Source organism: Pteropus medius, unplaced genomic scaffold (genome assembly GCF_902729225.1).
Source record: "Pteropus medius unplaced genomic scaffold, Ma_sr-lr_union100, whole genome shotgun sequence".
NCBI lineage: Eukaryota > Metazoa > Chordata > Mammalia > Chiroptera > Pteropodidae > Pteropus > Pteropus medius.
In genome coordinates, this window is record NW_024356249.1 from 7,253,005 (window position 1) to 7,274,853 (window position 21,849).

Consider the following 21,849-nt stretch of genomic DNA (forward strand, 5'->3'; position numbering starts at 1 on the left):
GCTATAAGAATAAAGAGGGGAATCCGGATTGCAAGAAGAGAGACGACTGGTATAGGCTGGGTCTTCTCACCTTGAAGTTTTCTTAAGATAAGAAGAGGGAGAATGGCTTTCCATAAAGAGAGAATCAAATGCTAGAAATGGTTGAAATGAACATGGAGTGAGGGGTGATGGAATATGAGGCCATAAAGGAAGATTAGAGTCAGACATTGAAGGGCTTTCAATGCCATGATTCGAAAGGCAGAGTTAACACAGTTGTGAGAATTCAGCCAGAAGTCTTGTCTACTTGGGACTGTTTTTGTTTTTGTTTTTGTTTTCTGTCACCTATTAGATTCTCACCATTAGAATTATGCCTTTTGAGTTGCTTGTTTCTAGACGTCTTCTGTCAAATAGTACAAGCATAATATTTGGTGCATATATATGTGTTCACGTTTATTATAATCACAATTTGCTGTATCATATTACTAATATTATGTTAACATTATTAATATCTATTAAAAATAAGCACATTAACTTACCATTAATTGTCTAGCAGAGTTCAAGGCTTGAGAGAATGGGACCTAGCAAAGAGTACTTTTGATTGACAGATGGGTAGGGGAGACATCAGGAAAGCTTTGGTTCATGGGATGCTTTCTAGGGAAATCTCAGAGCAATTTAGCCTTAGATGATGGAACACCAAAAGCCAGTATGCTGGTTTGTCATTTTAGCACTGTCCCTGCAGTCCATGGATAACGGTGAAATTCAAAAACCATTCTTAGTCATGATCTCTTTGAGTGGCATTCTAAGAATTCACATGGTACAGTACTCTACATGTCGTAGCAAAGAATGTGCTAGAGGCAAATCGTATGTGCTTAATTCAGATATGGTCTGTCTGGATGTATGTTTGTGTTTTATGTCTGTAGCTGTGATTGTATATACCCAGTATATATAAAATTAGCTTGTATATTGCTAGTTGATAGGAAAATCCAAGTGTTATTATTAAATGAATCTTTTTAAGTATTTTTCTCCTTCCCATTGCGTTTTGTGATCAACTTTTACCTTTTGATACTCTTCCTGGAGGCTTATTATAGTGAAAAGAATATGAAATTAAATTAGTAAGTACTATTGTATTTTTAAAAATTATCAAGGTAGTACTTTTGTCGGGGGAGGAGGGCGGAGAAGGGGTAACAAGACGAATGTAATCTTCCTCTCTTTTCTTCCAGGTCAGTCCCTTCAAAGTAAATAATGTGATGTCATAGTTTGATAGTCATTCTTCCCCATTTATCTGTATTCATAGAAATGTTAATAAACATAGATTTTGTTTTATTTTTATAAAACATGTGAAATTATACCATATTATTTTATTTAGTTTACATTCAGTATGGATATAGCCCCCCTTGGTCCACACATACAACTTCAGCTCATTCTTTTAAATAGCTGCACAGTATTCCATGGCATTGATAGACCATAATAGACCTCCTGACAGCCACTCAAGTTGTGTTTCAATGACCAGTAAAAAAAGGCTGCTTTGAAACAGATTTACTCATAAACCCTTAGGAACTGGCCCTTTCGTTTCCGTAACATGGATGGGGTTTGAATTGAGACCAGTTCTTCTATGTGGCATTGAGCTTCTTAACCTCTTGGGTTTCTTTGTGCTGATTAAGAAATGCGTATATAATAACTCATGGCATTGTTATAAGAGGTGATGAATAATGTAGATAAAATTCCAGGCACATAGTAGAACCCAACCTCACGCAGGGTCAATTTCTGGTCTAGTGGGATAGAGTTGGCAGAGCCCAGGTTACTTAACTTCAGAGGTTTTATTATAGCATGAATCTAAATCTACCCTCTCAAGTGGCTTTTTTTTTTTTTTTTTTTAAGAAAAGGAAAGCCCATTTTGTGAAAATATTCAACTTTTTGACTTGTGTAATTTTAAAATACTACATTTTGGCATAACCTTTGCAGTTTTTGCTGCTAGTTTGTAATTCCCTAGAGGTGAATTGAAAAGATTAGTGGTAGAACTTTTTCCATTAACTCTGGGAAAAACTACAGAGCAAAAAATTGTCCTTTGACAGAAATGTCAATCCGTACCTCTTTTGGAACATTTGGAGACTGAAGCACTGAGAAGCTGATTTAATAGGAGAGTTGAAAATCAAAATGTATACACATCTTCTCACCTTTTCTAACTGACGACAAGACAAATGAAAAATACACTCTCAGAACTCGATGACGCAAAGAAAATAGGATTGTTGCTCCAGAGAGCGCATTAGGAGTAGATCTTTAAAAGATCTGAGTGCTGAGCTTTTGGCCAAGTTCTTCAGAAAGCCGATCCATTATTATTAATGCGCATCTATTTCTACTTCATGCCATAAAGTTCCTTTTGTGTATGATATAGTATCTAGGAAGAAGATTTAAGAAAAAGAGAATGTTGAAAATGCTACAGATTTTGCAGTAGTTAACCAGGAAAATATGCTTATTTACTTATTTATGATTCTTAGTCTTCCTGATTGTTTTTAACTTATAGGACTTAACCTTAATTTTTTTCATTCCATAATGTCAATATAGCTGTAAGGACCTAGTAAATATCCACGAGAACCAAAATTTTGCTGGGTTTAATTTTTATAGATATCCTTTACATAATGCAATAGACTTGTTCTAGCAAGTTATTTCTCCTCCTCCTCTACCCCCGTCTTAGTTTTTACATCTGTAAAAGGTAATAATCGGAGATGTTGTACAAGAATTAAATGAAGTCCATTTATGTTCTTGGCACATCCCAAGTAGTTGATAGTTCATTATTGCGGTCATCAATAGTTCAAGTTTGTGTTGAGTGAAATTTGTGTTTGTAAATTAATGCCCGTAATAAAGCCCAGTATATATTTCTCTAGGGAATAATTCCTGGACATATAAAATCACAATTGAGAATATACCATGCCTCTAAAAAACATTCATTTAAAGACAAATGTTTTCTGTCACATCACTAACCAACATTTTCACAACACTACTCAAAATAATAATTATATTTTTAACATGCTAGGAAGTACATAATTTGGTTAGAAATGCATATGGGAGGCTGTGCTTAGATGAATGCAGCTATTTATGATATAATTCTCATCTAATAACTTGTTATACCTTTGGAAGATTTATATTAATTTGAGATTATAGGCAATTATAGATTGGCAGTCTATAATGAACAATCAAAATTCTTTCTAAAATGTGTTCTGAAGTCAGTTGCTTGGCATTAGAACCATACTTTTTCCCAAAAGTGATACTCGTGATTGTCTAGGTGAGTCCTCAAAAGCCTATATAACCCCTGATTGTTTGCAGCTAAGAATGAAAGACTGGAAGTTGGGGTGGGGGGAATAAGAAGAAAAAAATAAAGCATTTGCATGTGCCTGTGCATGCTTGTGTGTTTCAGGGTAGCCTGAATTTTTAAAGCTGAACTAATCACAGGTATAACCTTGTTGCTCCGTTAAAAAAAAAAAAAAAAAAGTGTGGGCCCCTGTAGAGTGTGAGAAGGAAATGCAGAAACTTTAGAAAGACCAATTCTCTCCCTGTCTCCCAGTAGCTTTCAAACATTTTTTTTCTTAGTGAATGGAATCCTGTTTTCAGATGAAATGATGTGTGGAATCCTAACACAACTGATACTATGCTATTTTATTAATAGAACTAGTTTATAAGCTTATTTACAACCTTTGCTTATTATCAAGATGACAATGAAACTTATTTTCATGAATACAACATTTAAAAATTAGATGCTAAGGTTGGTGGCTATAGCCTTATATCAGGCTCAGCGCCCAAAATTATTTATTTGGTTGCACAGTGTTGTGATAATCCTGATTTTCAGTGATAAGTAGTGACAACTGATAATAGGGTTTTTTTTTTAACAGCTTGCCTTGCCATCTCAAGATACTCATCCATCAGTTTGATCCGTATGATTAAAAGCAAAATAAGTTTCTGTTTCAAAGCTGAATAATTGATAATATCTAATAAATCATTATATATAAGTTGGGACAAACATCTCAAACTTACAATATTAAAGCACAGCAGGAAAAAATCTTCGACACCTCCTCCACCTCGTCTTCTGCCATACTCTCTCTCTTGGACCTCAGAGTTCATCATTAACGAGAACATCCCTTATGCCTTTGTGCTTCTGTAGGTCTGCTCATGCCGCCTCCCTGACACAGCGCGCCTTCACCATTTCCTCCTAGTAAACCCATCCATTTGTCAAGGCCTGTCTTCTATGTCAGTGTCTCCAAAGTCTTCCGTGACACTCCCCTTTCTACTCCCCGGGCTCCCCCACCCTCCAAAAAGGGCACAATTAATTGTTCCGTCTGTGGTCGTATAACTCAAGCCCTTATTAGAATCCAGTTTGTATTATATGGTTGCCTGTGTATCGATCTCCTGTCTAAAGTGAGCATCTAAAGGCATGACCTGTATCTTAGCTGTCTTTATAGTGTTCAATTAATATCAATATTCTTATATGCTAAGTTGAATTAATCTCTTATAAATCTTTTTCCTGCTTTTCAACTTCTACTCTCAGAATGTTTTCACTCTAGAAGGGACCTTGAATCTGCAGTAGAGGAAAAGGTTGTCTAAAAAGCTGAGTAAGAATTGCAGACTTAGGTGTTTGAAGGGCCCATTTCCAAGGTCGTGTCTCGTTACAGTGTGTGAATTTCCTTCCCAGTTGAAATGAAGCGTTCTAAAAGCCAAGAATTATATTTTATTCTGTTTATAAATCTCCCCCAGCACCTAGCACATATACTGCACTGAGCCGATCCACGCTGGAATGAATTTATTCCGCAAATGAGGAGACTGGCTGTGACATCTCTGTGTCTAACCTAATGGTATGATTTATCTAGTGGTTGATGGTCTTCATTACAGGCTGTTAATGCAGAGCTGATTTCTGTTGGACATTAGCTAATTGCCACGGTTCGTCTCCAATCCATACCAACATGAATGCGAGCTTTCCTCGTGCCAGTGTCAATAGGGTAATTATGACTATAGCAAAATTCAAAATATAACGGAATATTGTTTATTAGATTAAGGTTTGTCATTAATTGGGAATTCCTTCAGTTCAGATTTCTGTAAAGTTTAAATTCTTTTTAAGGAAGGATTATTGATACTTAAAAACGTCTTGATGTTTGCTATCTTTGAGGACTATTTTTCACTTCTCTTAATGTAGACGGATTTATATATTTTTCCAAAACTAAAGTACATCTCATTAACATTTTCCAGTTGAACTTGGAAACATGACATCTTCAAGCCAGGTAGCTCTCTACCAAGAAAGCCAATTAAATACTTCATAACAAGTTATCTTCTTATGAAGCCGACTTACCTGCTTTCCCTGTGAGGTCTCTCTCGTCTGCTCCACAAGTCTGTATGAAAGTTGATTTAGGCATTTTCTGAGCAAGGCACTGATGGAACCAAGGCACAGAGGAGAGAACCCCTGTGTACTTAAGAAAAGGACGAGAGAGCTATTTCTTTTTCTGGCTCAGTTAACACGGTAGTGCTTGCCGAGTCCCGTTCACCCCATGGGTCGCTCGCTACCTTGCGTGCATTTGCAGCAGCCCTACGGGAACGTGGAGCTGTCTTGTCACGTCATATGGGCCGATAACAGCTGAGGTTCCGTGTTAACTTGTATTGTCAGGCAGGCCGTAAAAGAGACTGTCCGGGATTGGCTTCTGCTTTGATGTATGAAAAGGTTGCTGCGTGAAGAAGACATCACGTAAAACAGCACGCTGGCAGCGGTGTTATTAGGTACAATTGTCAGTAGAGCAAATAATCACTGACTCTGATGAGGTTCATTACCTTCCCTTGCTACGTTCTCTACTTTTGAGGGGGTGGACCCTCAGCAGTACAGCGTCTTCTCAAAGGAACGGGCCTCTCCCTGGCTCTCCTTGGGTTAGTGTATTTCTCCAAAGGGTTCCTCTTAACAGCTAGCCATGTGAAGCTGGTCATCTAAGAGGGAATCATTATGTAGGCCAGTGACAGCATCGAGTAATTACCTATTGGGTTTGTCTCAGGCGTATGTGCATGCACACACTCCCACACAAACCCCAGAGATGGAAGGACTCTGAGATTCTGGCTCCTGAGTATCTGTAATAGCTCCAAGTAGTAGCAGGTGGCTCTTCTGGGAAATGGCACCTATAGCTTCTTGCTCAATAGGACTTTTGTTTCCAAGGAGAATAGTCATTACTTTGCCTCGGTTTTTTAGTTTCAATGCACTTTGGTATGGTGGAGTGTCTTTTATGCTGTAAAAACTTTCCTTCCCTTTGAAATCTTTGTTTGGTCTCTCTCGTTCGTGTTGCGTCTTAATATGCAAGAAAGGCAGCTGTGTTTTCCTTTAAGCAAATATAATTGTGGGGGAAGGCGTCTCTGTTTATCCTTCGGACAGACACATTGTGGGTAATGCCAAAAAAGAAAAAAAATAGGCTCGGGACCCCAGAAAAATTGTGTAAATCTTTTCAACTCTCTCTAAAGCAGACGAGTGCTGCCCTTTATATGGCTGCCTCCTGCAACTGGCATTTTCTTTAGAGCCAGCAGCTGTGGGGGTACTAGGGACGAACACAGGCACAGGAGAAATCGCCACCTTTCTTTCGGTTCCCGGGTATAGACAGAGATGTCCTGTGTGTGTGTGTGTCTTTTCTGACTTCTGTCTGTTCTTCAGGCAGCCACATTTCTGGTTATTAGAACCTACCTCCATTTTCATGTTCCACATTATTTTGAGGCTTTTATGTGCCATTTATCGAGTTAAATTCTGGCAAGATTTTGCCATTCTCTCATCTGTTGACTTCTTTATGCAGGGAGACCCTTTGTGCACACGTGGGAGACGTCAGCTATCCTTGGGCACAGAACATGGCCCCGGCCCAAGCAGGTTGCATCTAGTTACTTCACATTGTCTGGGAGACTCCTGTTCCTGGAATGGCTCAGAGCAAGAAGGCAGGCCCCCGTCATAAAGCAGAAAGCACAGCAGCATCTAGGGAGAATCACATTTGGCCCACAAGCGCGCAGGCAGTGAGATGCTGCTCAGGAAGCCAAATTATGAAAGTTGGACGTGAGATGGTGTCGTTAAGGGCTTTCTAGAGAGAGAGGGAGAGAGCAGTTAAATTCAAAGGCAAATGAATGGGAATGTCAGTATATGGGGGAGGTAGTCCTAAAACGGCCATGCAGGCGATCTAGTGACTGTCAGATAACAGTCTTTTAAACAGGTACTTTAAAAAGGAGTAAATAGCAAATCCGAACCTCAAATCAGATCTAAACACAGTCTTAACCATTATCAGGGGCCCACTCTTCTTTCTCCAGAAAGTAACAAAATAGACTGTTAAATCCAGATGAGTTTTCTTGGCTCTGCCTGCCTATTAGAGGGATGTGGAATGAGTCAGAATGGGGTATTATCTGGTCTTTTTCTTACTTTCAGAAGCCTGGGATTTTATACGGCAAAGTGCTCCTTGGAAGAAAACCAAGCCTGTTGTGAGTTTCAGCATCACAAAATACTCAGCCTTACCTGCAGGAGCATAGGAGAGAGCAAACCAAGAGGGTCCGACCCAGTGCTAAAGATGGAATCCCGGGGGAAGCTTTAGTGCAAGGAAAGTTAAGGAAATTTGGTGTCAGGCACCAACTCTGATTGTAGTGGCTCCCTGCAGCATTTTGTTGAGAAGTATTCTGAGATGGTGACAAGGCTCAGGCTGGAGTGTCATGATGGCCCCGTGATGTCTGTCATCGGTGCAAGCACTGAGAGAGCTGGCATTTTTCCTTTGTATTTGCTACCCCTGTATTCGAAGCATATATAAAAATCTGTTTATCCTTTAGTTGACAGTGCCCAAACCGGAAATAGGAAGAGTGGAGAAGAGAAAGGAGCAAGGGAAGGAAGCAGAAGGAAGAAAGGAAGAAAGACTTTATAGTGCAATTTTAATATCTTTTCTCTTTTCACTTTTCCTCCTACCAGCAGGTTCGGGCAAATGAAATACCACATAACAGGACTCCCTATTTTGTTACCTCTTGTCCTGATGTGGCTTCTAGGAGGAGAGTCTATTTCTTCTTCTTTACTTCAGGTGACCTGAGCACCAGTGAAACTGTGGCATTTGCAGGGACCTAAAAAATAATCAGGAGAGATACAACTGTTGGCAAAATGTCCTTAACGCGCAGTCATAGCTGCCAGTTTCTTTGTAATAAATAAGAGAATGTATTAACATTCCAGTTTGATTAGCATTTGCAGTACAGGCAAAGATATTAACCTTCAGTGCATTTCCGAAATAGAGTCTCATGGGCAGAAGCCTTAGTTTACAAGCAGAGAAGTAAAGACTTCATTTGAATGACCTCTTTCCTAAAGACGAGAAGTATTCAAGCTCCATCTGTTAAGCGATTCGTCCTTCAGTCGAATATTGGCACTTTTAGCTTATATTGGAGATGTAAAAGTGGAAAAATTGATGATACTTGGTAGAAATTAATATTATAATTGATTTACTCTCATGTTGAAAAGTTTTAATAAAAGCCCCCAGTGCTTTATTTCATTATGGGTGGTTTTGATAAAAAAATTATCTCGTTAATTTATTCAATTTAGATAACCAAACCAGTTATTCAGACCTCAGCTGAAGTTAGAATTCCAGGCAATACCAAGATCTTCCTCTTTCAGAATTCTCCAGTCCTAACTCAACTGGAAGTGCTGGCCGTAATCAGCCTGTTTTTGACAGTTTACAGTGATCAAATTAGGCAGATAAGTTTAAAATTTCTGCTTCACGATATGCTATGTAGCCCAAACCATTATATATACCTCTTACTATGGTGTATGAAATGAAATGATAGAACGAAACTCCAAATTTTGCAAGCTTTCTGCATAACAGGTTAGTCACGTGCAGTGAACTTCTGAGCAGTACTCAATCCACAAATATCTGTTGTAGTTTTATCATGTGTAAGGTCCTGGGTTCTCATTCGTCCTTCAAAGGCTACTCATTCAGGCACAGAGAGAACCATCTTGTAATTTCTGATCTGGTTTTCTTCGCATCCGGTATTACAGAAAAGAGAATCCTTCTATCCCATTCTTTCCCAGCCTCGGCTTGCGGACCGGGCTGCAGGGCCATTACAATCAGTGCTGTCATTGCCTGTCTTATTTTAAGGCATTTGAAAATGAAATCATTGTTAGCACTCACGTATTTCTCCCCGTTCCTGAATGTCCTTCGGTGGTTAAAGTTTCTGAGGGTGGGGTAGGGAGAACAGATCTCACAGCGTGAATAAACTGAAATGTTATCTGACATTTTTAATTAACACTGGCACTTCTGGGCCTCCCGCGGAGGACCGCCAGCTTGACTTTACAAAATGACATTTCTGACACTAAAAACATAGAAACTCACTGAAAAAGGCTGAAAACCAGTTTCTGGCCTTTTTGAATACTGGTTTAATGGTAACAGAACTTCAATCGTGTGGTGTTCATTATTCTTGAAATGTCCAACTTGTTTTAGACAGGGTTTTGCCCCTGTTAAAGCAAATTAAAGCGGTTTGCCATCAATTCCGTTGGGTTGCCCCTCACTGCCTAGTCACAAGTAGCAGCCCTGCCACCAGCAGTGGGCAAATCTGTGCCAAGTGTAATTACTTCAAATACAATTCCATTTATTCATAGGGAGGACCGTTGCTCCCCGTGGGAACTTGGTTGAGGAAAGAAAAGATATATAGGTTTATGTTAATTATAGACACCATGCTAGAGGTTTGATTTTTAACACGAGTGCAGTTCTGTAATCTCTTCATCCAGAACACGTGCGGGAACCTTCTTTTGCCACCCCTCGAATACTTTGGGGCACCTTCAAGTTAGGTGAACAGTGAGCAATTCTCACGTGGATTTTATTCCCAGACTTGGATTTTAAGTTGGCTGTTCGAAAGTGGATACCCACTTTGCTTTGGAAATAATGTGGTAACAGTTGAGTTCCTTGAATAACCTACTGCAATTTATTAGTCGAAATAATAACAATAGCAGCTACTGTTTATTAAAAAGCTTACTACGTGCCAGGCATCTTGTCGAGAGCATGAACATCGTCTTACTAATATATGCAGCAGTCTTAAACAGTGGGACCTGATGAAAAAGTTGCACCTTAGAGAGGTTAAGCAACTTGCCCAAGCTTCCATAGCAAGTTAAAAGTGGAGCCCAGTTCTGACGTATGCATTTTACATGCCAGACCCTGTGTTCAGCACCACAGTAAATGGCCAAAGTATGACCAGCAACTTTATTATGGAACCTCCCTTTGGTCATACTGCTTCATTGGAAAACTCGCGATTCCAGTTCGGATGTTTGGAGTATTTGTCTCCTGCCGTACAGTTTGGCCATTCTTCCTCACACATCCACACTGGCGAACACAGTGGCAGTGAGAAGCAAAGAGGATGCCCCAGGGGTGAGGTAAGGAGAGGTGTGAGCAGCCTATGGTGGTTGGCAGACGTCAGGCCAGGCGCTGGGCCAGGCGCCGGGAGTGCCATGGTAGACTAAACAGATATGGGCTCTGCACTCTTGGGGCCTACAGTCTAATGTGAGAAATGACTGGTCACCCAAATAACTCCGAGTGTAGTTGTGAAGAGTGCCATGAGAGCAAATAATGTGGGAGTCACCTGTGAGGGGTCAGAGACTTAATCTCGTTAGGATGAGGTCTGAAGGCTAGAAGAGTGGGTGTGAGGGGACACGTAGTGCAAGGGCATTAAAGCTGCAAGACCAGCGTGTGTTTAGACCCTGAGGAAGGAGCTGAAAGGAAGCGCGTGGGCTGGAGACAGAGGCAGGAGGCTACGTCTTGTCGCACCTAGAAGACCATAATTAGTATTTCGAATTTTACCACGAGAGCAGAAGGGCGTCTTTGAAGGGTTGAGGTTGTGACCTTGAACGGTGTAAGATCACTTTAAAAGGACACTGCAGTCGCTTCGTTGGTAATGAATTGCAGTAGAGATGAAGGTGGGAATAGAAACCAGGCTGAGAATAGAAGCCAGGAGACTACTCAGGAATCTTTGAAAATATTCCAGACAGGTGGTTATAGTGGCTTGGGCTAGGATGGCAATGGAAATGGAGAGAAATAGGTCCTTTCCAGATGTCTTTTAGAAGTTTAATTGATAATACTTCGTGACAGATTGGGTATCGGGAATGAGAGAAAGGGAAGGGTCAGAGACAACTCGCTGATTTTGGAGGGTCCATTTGAAGGCTCCCTTAGTTGGGAAAGAAAGAATAAATTGGGGGTAGAGGAAGGAATTAAGAGTTCGATTTCAAGCACGCAGCGCCTGTAACGCCTTCAGTGTAAATAACGGTAGGTGGGAAGGCTGGGCTAGGGATACAGATTTGACAACCGTCAGTACTCAAGTGAGGTTGAAAGCCGCGAGAATGGTCGAGATGACGGTGCAGAGAGTAGAGAGAGAGGCGTCCAGGACGAGGCCCCGAGGAACTCCCATACTCAGCGGCCAGGGGGAAGGCGAGCTGGAGAGGGGGCGGAGGAGCAGCAGAGTGCAGTGTCGGGGAAGCCCAGAAACCCCTTTCAAGGAGGAGGGCTGACTGACTCAAACAAGGCTGTGCCGATTGGTCCTATAAGATGTCTACTAAAAATCGATGGATTTGGCCGCCTGCAGGTCGCCAGCTTTAGAAGGGTCATTTTATTGAACGATTGAGGGAATGTCACTTCGGTGTGGGTAGGAGAGAATGGATGGAGGGTAAGGGGGTGGAGGCAGTTGTTGTAAGGATACTACTTGCTAGAACTGTGCTTTCAATACTGTGATAGCCACGAGCCACATGTGACTGTTTAGATTTAAACTTATTAAAATTGAGTAAAATTTAAAATACATTACCTTTCATTTGTAACATTTCCGACGCTCAGGATCTGGCTGTGAGCACTATATTGGACTGCATAGATCTAGGACATTTCCAACATTACAGAAAGTTCTGCTGGATAGCCCTGTTCCAGAGGATGTTGGGATGCTAGTGACATGACCTGGCAGAGAAAGAGATTGAAGATACAGAAGTTCCCACTAGAGCGCAGGGTGGGGGGAGGTGGGAACTGGAGCCGTGTGTAGGAATACCTTACTTTTTTATAAGATGGTAGTTTTCCTCCACAGTAACAACAGAAAAGGTGCAGGCCCAGATTTCATGATTAGAAGATGAGTGAGTTAGCTCTTGGTTTCTGTTTTTTCTCAATGAAAAATAGAAAAATTAAAAAAAGAGGCCAAGAACGAAGGGGTAAGATTTTTGAAGTGATTGGGGAGGGCATAAAATAATCATCGTAAAGAAGGCAAGGGTGAATTTACCGTAGAAATGTGAAATCGTGGTAGGGAGAATTTAGTGTCTATTTATGATTCAATAATGATTCTAGTTTCCCCGGTTGTATGATTTTTCTCCGGAAACACTCAACTAGAGGGCTGTATTAAGGGACATTCGTAAAGCAGACATTTGTAGATCGGGGCTCTGTGTGATGGCTTAGATGAACTCTGCTGAATTGGAACCCTTGGGGAGATGTAGAACTAATAGAGCTCAGTGTGGGGAATCAAGCCCAGGGCACGAGTTGAGAACTGCATTGTTCGGTCCCACAGTAATACATCATGATCGCTTTATATAGGAATCACTGAGATTCTACCTCTGAAATACTCTACACGTATGAGACTCATCATAAGCATTTGGAGAATTTGTGTAGTTTTTGTTTTCTATATATTTCATGGTTGGTCTTGTTCATTTCAGTCTTAGCAGCAGCCTGGAATATTAAAACAATTTGCTAAATCTTGCCTGTCCTGTGCAAAATGCTTAAATCCATTTATGTAACACAAAGGTTTGTATATTGGAATTTAATACCTTCTTATGGCATCAGTACTGAATACTATAGTTGATCAGAACAACAAAAAAGAAGAAACATTAGAAGTTTCAAATTAAAGAGTAATTGCATGGTTGTTCCATAGACGCATGTATAGTTTAATGTGATTATAGGTATCATAAAAACTTTTCATTTTCATTAGCTATGTAATGCTTTGGAGGCGTATCCTTCACTTATGCGGTATTAAGTAGGGAAATATTAGCTACTTGAATTTATAATGTACTCATCTCCCAAAAATTGGCAAGTGGTGTTAGCATAGGTGATTAGTTGTGCTTAAAAGCTAGAGGTGAAACAGATTCTAAGTTAGCAGTCACCTTCTAAGTTATTCTTTTCCCTATCAGTTACCTTAACTATATCAATTTCCTAAATGTAAAGAGACTTTCTTCTCATTTCCAGGGACTTTTCAGGGGATTAAGAGGTTAATATTTATAATACCCTGAGCTTCAAAGATGCAAGGTGGCACTATGTACAAAATCATGTGGCTCGAACATTTTTTTTTTTTTTTAAAGCCTCTTTGTTCAGACCCATTGAAATGAATTTAGTTCCTATGGAAACTTACCGCCGTCGTAGACAGGGCCCTTACCCACAAGAGCGAAATAAAATCAGAGAATGAGTTCACGACTTTATAACGTGGCTTGGGAAGTGGACATTAGGAATATGTGTTGTTGTGCTCTCTGGCTTTTCTCCTGGTTCGTATTAGATTGTGTTTGAAAACAACCTTACAGAGGTCCTTGTCCATTGAGGCCAGATTAGCTAAAGAGTGGTTTAACAGAAGTCTCCGTGAGTTCTCTTTCACCCGGCACCACAAGTAGAAGCTTGCCAGGAGGCGAGGGATATGAGAAATATTTTGGAAGTAAAATTAGTTACAGGAGGTAGAAAGAGAGAAGGAAGAATCCCGCCTGACTCCTAGAAAAAGTGGGCATTTCACAGGGTGTGCGTTCAGTAGCATCGTATTGATGAGCTTGAAAAAAGGGCAGCTGAGGGCAAGAGACTCTTTGGAGGCTGATAATAAGACTAATCCATGTATGAGCTGATAGCTTAGCCTAGGGTGGTGATAGGGGAAACCGAGGAAGGTTTGGAAGTGATACTCTTCAAAGGCAGACCTAACAGCCTGACACTCTTAATGACTTCTTGACTATACAGTATTAAGTAAGAGAAAAGGGCCAAAATTCAAAGCATGATGATGAGCTACCAGTATCGCTGTTGGTGAAAAAATGTGGGGGTGGGGAACTCTTGTTTGAATAAGAAAATGGAAATCAAATGAATTAAACAAGTCCAGTTGATATTTAGCCTAGTGGTCTTAGAAAGAATATAAGAGAACCACCAGGTCTAGTCCCTGGCTTCCGGTGCGTAAGAGGACTATCTGTGTATTTTATGGAAAACCGAAGCCTAAAGAAACTTAAGATCACACGGCGATGACAAACCACTGAAAAACCCATTCAGTCACATGCGATGCAATAGGAGAAGCTTCAAAGAGGGAAGAATCACTTTACTAGGAACCATAGAAGAAAAGCAGGGCAAAAACCTGAGTTTTGGGGAATTATGAACAATTAGGAGAGGGAGGGAGGGAGGGAGGGGACGAGAGAACAATGGAAAAAAAAGAGAAAGGACTACTTTCACTGACGGACAAGAGTTTCGTGGATGGAGAAAGTTTCCAGGCCTTTCAGACCTCATGGTACATTTGACTCCCAGTGGTTTGCCCTGTGACTTAAAATAATTGGGCACTTTGTCTTTTTTTCTCAGTTTTTGAGATATTGAATCAGAACGGCTTGTGCTGAAGGCTGACATATTTGAGAGCATCTTGCATTACTTCCCAATTTACATTTTTATCTTTTTGTAGAGTTTGCATGTGAGATTTCATATCTGGTGTCCCAGTGTTCTCTTCAGTTTTCAGTGTCTTCTATTTGTGCCTAGAGCACTGGTGAAGGAGAACAGACTCTCTAATAGCGATTTCTCAGGGCATATACAATACACGTAAATAATATGGCATTGTAATCTTTAAAATGAATTACTTCCTGATAAGCAACACATGCCCATCGTCAAAAATTTAAATATCACATGCACAAGTAAATCTCCTTCTTAAGTCCATGATCTCCTATCCAAGTCCCTTCCTTGGAACCAACCGCTGTTACCAGTTGTGAATTTTTAGATATATTTTAAACATATATCAGCATATGTATATTACATGATTTAAAATTGAACTTGAGTGCACGATGAGCTTATGCAGAATAATTATAGTTGATCAACAACCATAAACTCTTATTTTTCAAATGTATTTTATGTCAAGCTTTCTCCATTTTCCATTAACCATTAATGAGCCATTAATTTCGGCGTACGTCTGCTTTGGAGAGCAAGACCTATGGTAAATGTATAAATATGTCCCGGCCTCCAACACACTTACTTTTCACATAAAAGCCTGTGCTGTGATGGCAAGTACAACGTGTGGTCATGGCGGGAGGAGAGTCTCTCTTTTATCACGTGCTGCTCCTTTTTTTTTTTTTTTTTTTTTTTTTGCCCAGAATTCCCATTACTGTCGGATGCCTCATCTAGCTTTTGTGGTTTCCCACCAAACAAACAATTTCCTTCCACTCCTCCCGCATCTCACCAGCCTCATTTTTTAGATTCTTCACAGTGGACTTTATGCTTTAACCAAGAAGTCCGTGTTTTTCCTTGATCGCATCATGTGTAGCATGGACCATGCCCCGCTTGCTGCCCTTCTTGCTTTTCTTTAAAAGTCTGTCGAAAAACTCTTTTTTTCACACCGCCTTCCCCATTCACTCAACTTCTGAGCACACCTTTACTTGTTACTGTGCTTTAAAGGAATTCCTCCATCTGTAGAATGGTTTTCTGATCTCTGTGCGAATTCCCATATGAATCTTTAAAAAAAAAAGTCCGTTAGTGATGTCACTGCCTCTAGCTCCAGCCTTTCCTTCTCCCTTCCTCCGTCGCTTTTACCTCTTTCCCTTTTCTCTCTGGAATGCCTTTCTGTCCACTCTAGCTGCCTAAGTCCTTCCCATTCTTTAAGACCCTGCTGCCATTCCCTCCTCTCATGGAGACCTTCTCCAGTTATCTCCAGCCAGATAGAATCCTCCCCTTGTGTATTTTCCCATTGCAAGTTGTAGTGCATAAAAAGCAGCTCTGATGAGATGGATGTCTCTCCCTCTCTCCTACACACACACACACACACACACCACACACACACACACTCTCCCTCTCTCTCTCTCTCTCTCTCTCTCCTTCTCGTATATAACAGGCACTCAGTAAAGGATATTGAACTGACCTACTCCACTGCGTCCATTTCTTTATTGCTAGGCGTCAAATTCCATGGCCTTTTATCAGCCTTCATCCTTTTTGGCGGTCTCCTCTTTCATGAAATTCTGATTTCCCCAGCCTTGCGAGGAGGCATTTGCCGGCTCTCCTCTCCACTCTCAGCTCTCTGACTGGTGCATCTTCCTCCCTGTCACTGTACCACATGCGTTCGGCCCCCAAGGCTCAGCTGCCCTCCCTGCCCTCCGTCTGGGCACTCCGGGACGGGTCTCGCAGGGCTTCCCAGTCTGCGATTGTAGCCCAGCCCGTGCTGAGCTCCCGCTCCACACTTCTCGTCGTGGTAAGTTGTTTCCACTCGGGGCTCCTGAATTACTTGAGCACGTTCATCCTTTAACTCCCCGGGCCTCACCCACAGTGCATCGCCCAGTCTTTCCTCTTTCTCATCTCCCCCGCCCTGTCGGTTACCGCGCCCTTCCATCCTGGCTCGCCAGTGCCTTCATTCCTCCCTGTTTTCAAAGCCGTCCGGCTCCTCCCAGCCTCGATAGTTCCCGCTTCCACCCACCTGGTTTGTTCACATCAAGTCATCCTTTCTGAGGTGGCACCTTTATCATTTCACTCTCTCATTCGGAAAGGCTGGTGACTTGCAGTCTCTTATTGGATTGGAGGGCTGTGCACACCCGCCCTCCAGCCCCAGGTCCCTGAACGCGGCCGGCTTGACCGAGCCTGGGCCTTGGCTCACACTGACCCTCTCCAACATCCTGTCTGTCTCTACAGCCCCACCCTTCACTCAGGGGTCTTTTAAAACCGCATCTCCTTTCCTCACGGACTCCCCAGACTGCCCCCAGCTAGAAGCGATGTCTCCCTCCGCGGCACAGTTGTAGCGCCCACTGCTGCTGTACTGTTTCCTGTGCTCCCTGTGCCACCTGTGACCGCTGCCAGTGTGTGTTTTTCCCTTTCCTATTGTGTCTACACACCCTTAACTGCCCCTTTCATGGCCTGTGCTCTGTGGCCACCACTGTGATGTCCACGTGGCGTTTTTCTGCCTGGCAGCCCTGCGCCCCCGGAGGTTTGCTGGCATGGCCCATGGCACTCATTTCGGGATTCCGTCTTCCAGTGGTGGTGTCTCAGCATTCTGCCCTTCGAGCCATCAGAGGGATGGAACACAAAAGGCTTATCTCTCTCCCCGTCCCCAGCCACTGCTCCCCGCCACTGTCATGTTTTTAGCACTCTGACACTGAGAGGGCGAATCGACATGGACGATTTTTTCTTTCACTGATCACTAAAATAAATACATTTGCAATTCTTACAGTTAAGGGAGTCAGACACATTTCTTCCTGTGTGTATCTCGCATTTGGAGCTCGCTCTCAAAATATAGTGGAAAGAAGAGTTTACCTAAAGGACTATAACACCCTCTTTCACTACACACTCATATTAGGTCTTAACCTCGTTTTTTACGATGTGTCACAGTCCTCTTTGAGATATGTGACAGTTTTGAAATTTTTAAAATTAAGCTTTTCTTGACCTATCTAGTATTAAAAGCACTCTCTCAAATTTGATCACAGCAGGGAAGAAGAAGGGGTATGGTATGTATTTCTATGCTTGGGCGACTCAGATGGAGTTTCACCAAACGTCTCACCCCCAAATCACCCCTCAGCTGAGGAGCATAAAAACTCATCCCAGTGGTAATTCACTTGAATGTGTGTGCTCAACCATATTTCCGCACAGGCTGCTGGTACCATACTATCCAACTGGAAGATTCTGTGATTCTCTGCTATTACCACAGCTAGATTTCATTGATGAAAACGATATAGTAAGGCCTATGAAATGAGTAAGTCTCCAAAGTTTGAAGGTTGTGTTCAGGATGGGAGGTGGTGTTCAGCATTCCATTAAATTTGCTCGGAAGGTCTGAGGTTCATTGCAAGGATCCTCTGTCAGGAAAACCTGCTGCATTGCCAGGACTAATGTCCCCTGCCCCTTGGCTCTACTGGGAAATTCTATCTGGCTGGAGATAAATGGCTGTATATCCATTTTTCCTTTTCCGAACTCGAGGACTTTCTGCAGGAAGGATGGGTGAGGAGGGGAGCAGTGCCCGCTCTAGGACTTGGAATTAAAGTTACCTCTGGAAACAAACGCTGCCGCTTGCTTTAGTTCCACAGCCTGGCACGTGCAGCTGGAATAAATCCGACCCATGCCTTCCCTTTCTCTTCCAGGATTCCCCTCTCATTCTGTTAAGTTCTTTTGCTTCCCCGTATCCTTCCACGTTACCCATCTTATCCCAGTTCCTCCTTTTTCCCCCTTGCCTCCAGATACGGGCATTGATCCAGGACCAGATTATCTGTTTTTTTCCTCCTTGGCCACATCAAGTAATAAAACAATCTAGTGGTTACAAAAGGCACTGCTAAATGAATGCCGAGAGTAATTTGGGCATCACCCATTGAAAGTTAGCACCAGAGCCCTCCTACCAAGACTTAGCGATGGGGAGCTTCTCTCAACATGCATTTACTATTGGTAGGTCTGAAACTGGGCTTCTAGCCTCTGATTATGTCCTTATGGATTCTCTACTTGACTCAAAAACTTTGTAAGTTTTTACTATACACAGTTACTCCCACCTCTCCCAACGAAGCCTGTGTTAGCAAGTGTCCTGAACACAAACACCAAACTTTTCTCCAAAGGAAAACGGGAGTTCAGAAGGCTGAGCGTCACCAGGTTATGGGTGTGTGCACATCCCCAAGGTCAAAGGAGGTCTCTCCTCTCTGTCTCTATAGTCTAGTACTTAAAGAGATTCTCGGGGCCGGTCCTCGCTTCCCCTTCATCGGTGATGGACGTCCTCTTATCTGGAACACTGTATATTTGGTTTCCGTCACATCCAAAACAAGATCTCTGGGTTTGCTTAGCACTATGTTTACAACTTCATTACTTCCCGATCTCATCATGAGCCCTTGCGTACACCTCTGTCTCCCCCCACTGGACTGCGAGCTGGCCGAAGGCAAGGACCACGTTGTGTTTATCCCGTCGTGGTGGATGGCATGTAATGAATGCTCGATAAATATCTGTGGCTTAATCATATTTCTTGTGGGAGTGATTGAGCACATGGAAGAATGAAGGAACCAGCCAACCCTCATATTTTCCATCCTTGGGCCGATTTTAGTCCAAAGGAAGGATTACAATTCCAAAGTAAAGATACGGAAAATGGAAATAACTCACAAAGCCTAGAAGGTAAAATAACTTAATTTGTGTCGGCAGAAGTCCGACATATTATATAGCTACACATATTTAAAGTAAAAAATTTAAGGGCGATGCATCACGTCGACTCAGGATTAATGTTTTCTAAGTTGTGTAATTAGTTACTTTACAGAATCAGGTGATAGAAAACCCCATGCTTTTTTTTAACATTAATAATGGTAATAATAATGATGACGATGCTTTTCTTAGCCTTGAAGACTAATTGAGATATTTCAAATAAAAATAATTTAGTGTGTGTTAAAATTACTCTGTCTCATTGATATATCCTTTGAAGATTCAAATTTAATGTTTGGCCCTGGACATCTTTTCATTTCCAAAGGGACAAAGAGAATACTTCTCCAGATATTTTCATTCTTATAACCAAGGGCCACTTCTGGGAGCTGTGATTTTATTTTGTTACTGCCATGTGTGTGGCAGGTGATTTTTCTACCCAGGATACTTTGTATAAACTGCTGCTCTCAGGCACTGTTAATGCAAAGAGCTGTGTTGTTAACCCACCGGCACCCGTTTCTATTACAGCATCATTACTTGACATTTATTTAGCAATAACAATATTCCAAGCATCATTAAGAAAGAAAGGCAGAGACGGAAGGATGTCTTATACCTCTCTAAATTAAGGCTCACCCGGACTAAAGTGCAATATGTTAGCTGTAGAATTTCACCTAATGAGAAGACTTTGTGGGAGCTTCATGAAATAACATCTCATGAGTATTCTGTTGTCCTAAAGTAAGTATGATCTGGAAGTTGATTTGGGGTCCTTTCAGATTTAATGTTGACATTGTGTTCTCTGTCCTTAAACTCTGTATAATTATTTCCTCTTATTCCAGGTATTTTTTATGTGAGAAAGAATTATTTTACCTCTCTTTTTAGGGATATAAACCTTGCAGCACATATTCCAAATGCGTCAAGCATACCATGATGTGGTGGAAAATAAAAATCGGCCAACTGATTTTTTTTTTCTGCCTCATACCAGATGTCTGACTTCACAGATCTTTTCAACTGAATAAATATTTCTTGTCAAAGACATTATTACTTGGAAAATTTTTCTGAAAAAAATTTTTTTTTTTTTACTAACATTAAGTTGCCTTTAGCCTCTCTAGGTCACCAGGTTTTAAGAAATTATTTACAAAACCAAAGAATTGGAGGCCCTGTTCTTTGGAGATACAGCAGAAGATGTCCCCATTTTTCTCCAGACTCTTGGGGGGGTGAGCCCACATAGCAGAATCGGACCCACAGGGCCTCTCTGTGAGGAGTAGAGTAAGAGCTGCCTGCTCAGGACGGGAAGCCAGACACTGGGGATCCCTGTAGTGTCAGAGTGTATTATTGACCACTGAGCACCACGAGAAGACAGAGCCAGCCAGCCCCCACCAGCCGTCATGTGGTCACATGTTACTAAGTTACAACTCTTACCATAGGTTTGCCCGAACCAGCTCCATCATTTCCAAGTACCCAACATAACTGAATAAGGAAGAAAAATATATTGCAAAGTTGGGAAGCTCTTTGTTCACCTTATATTCTGGTGTGTTTGTGCTCATATGTTTGTCTAAGAAAAGCGTATCTGTGTATGTACAGCACTGTATTACTCATCTGGGATAGGTCACCAGAGGTCCTACCTCTGGGATTTTCCTGGTTGGAGGGCTTTTATTTCAGGATCCTAAAATCTGAGGGAAGCCGGGCAATGCTTTCTCCTCCTTCCTTGGAGATCAGCTTCCTCCCGTGGATCCAGACTATTGACCTATGACCCTAATATCTTTTTCTCAAGTCAACAGTAGATTAAAATTAAACTATTAATTAATAAAATATTTTTGTAGTATAGAGTTCTACATACTCTGTTGTATTTCAGGCCAAAGCTGAGTTTGTCTTTTACGACACCCAGGTTGAATCTGCTGGTTGAATGGTACAGTACTCGCTGTGGGTGATGGTCTGCTATCAGCTTGATTGGTTCATTGAGCCAGGCGCTGGACCAGGTCTAGTCAAAGTCAGCATTTTCTCCTCCTCCTCTTGGCATTTTTTTTGTGTTGGGGTGATACACAACATCATAGTTAGCATTCGCCATTTTAGAAAACAAATGTAAGAAATGTTTTCTGTTTTTATTTCATTTTATTTTTTAAGATTTTATATCAAAATATATATGAAGACAAATCAAAACTAAGAAACTAGACCCCTTTTAGAGATGGTTGGCCTCTAAAATGTAATTGTAGAAATTTGATTACGGCTTAGACAGACATATCATTAACAAAGACGGTTAGCAGTTATTAAGAATGTCAGAGAAGCTTGAAATTGAGTTTTTCTTTCAACCTTGCATTGTCGGAAAGAGGCTGTGTACATTTTATTCTGAGAAATAATATTAGAATATTGTAATTTAAGGTAAAATTTAAAATGAAAAAAATTTTAATAAAAGATAGTGGATACATTTGAGAAATAATTTTTTATTGCATTTTGTGATAGCTTTATTATAAATGATAATAGAAACGAATGAATTATTATTACATATTTTTAAATATTGGCAATGTGCTTGGTACTTTTAGTTTTGTGTTGTAAAAGAAAAGCA

General features: G+C 41.3%; 1 protein-coding gene and 1 long non-coding RNA gene across 3 annotated transcripts in view; both read left to right on the forward strand.

Moving 5' to 3' along the window:
* Positions 1 to 21,849, forward strand: part of CHCHD3 (coiled-coil-helix-coiled-coil-helix domain containing 3) — a 254,511-nt gene that overhangs the window by 213,336 nt on the left and 19,326 nt on the right. The gene's annotated exons all lie outside the window — the stretch shown is intronic.
* Positions 1,856 to 12,147, forward strand: LOC120601187 (uncharacterized). Its single transcript, XR_005652383.1, has 2 exons — positions 1,856 to 5,741; positions 6,780 to 12,147. It is a non-coding gene; the product is annotated as an uncharacterized LOC120601187 (long non-coding RNA).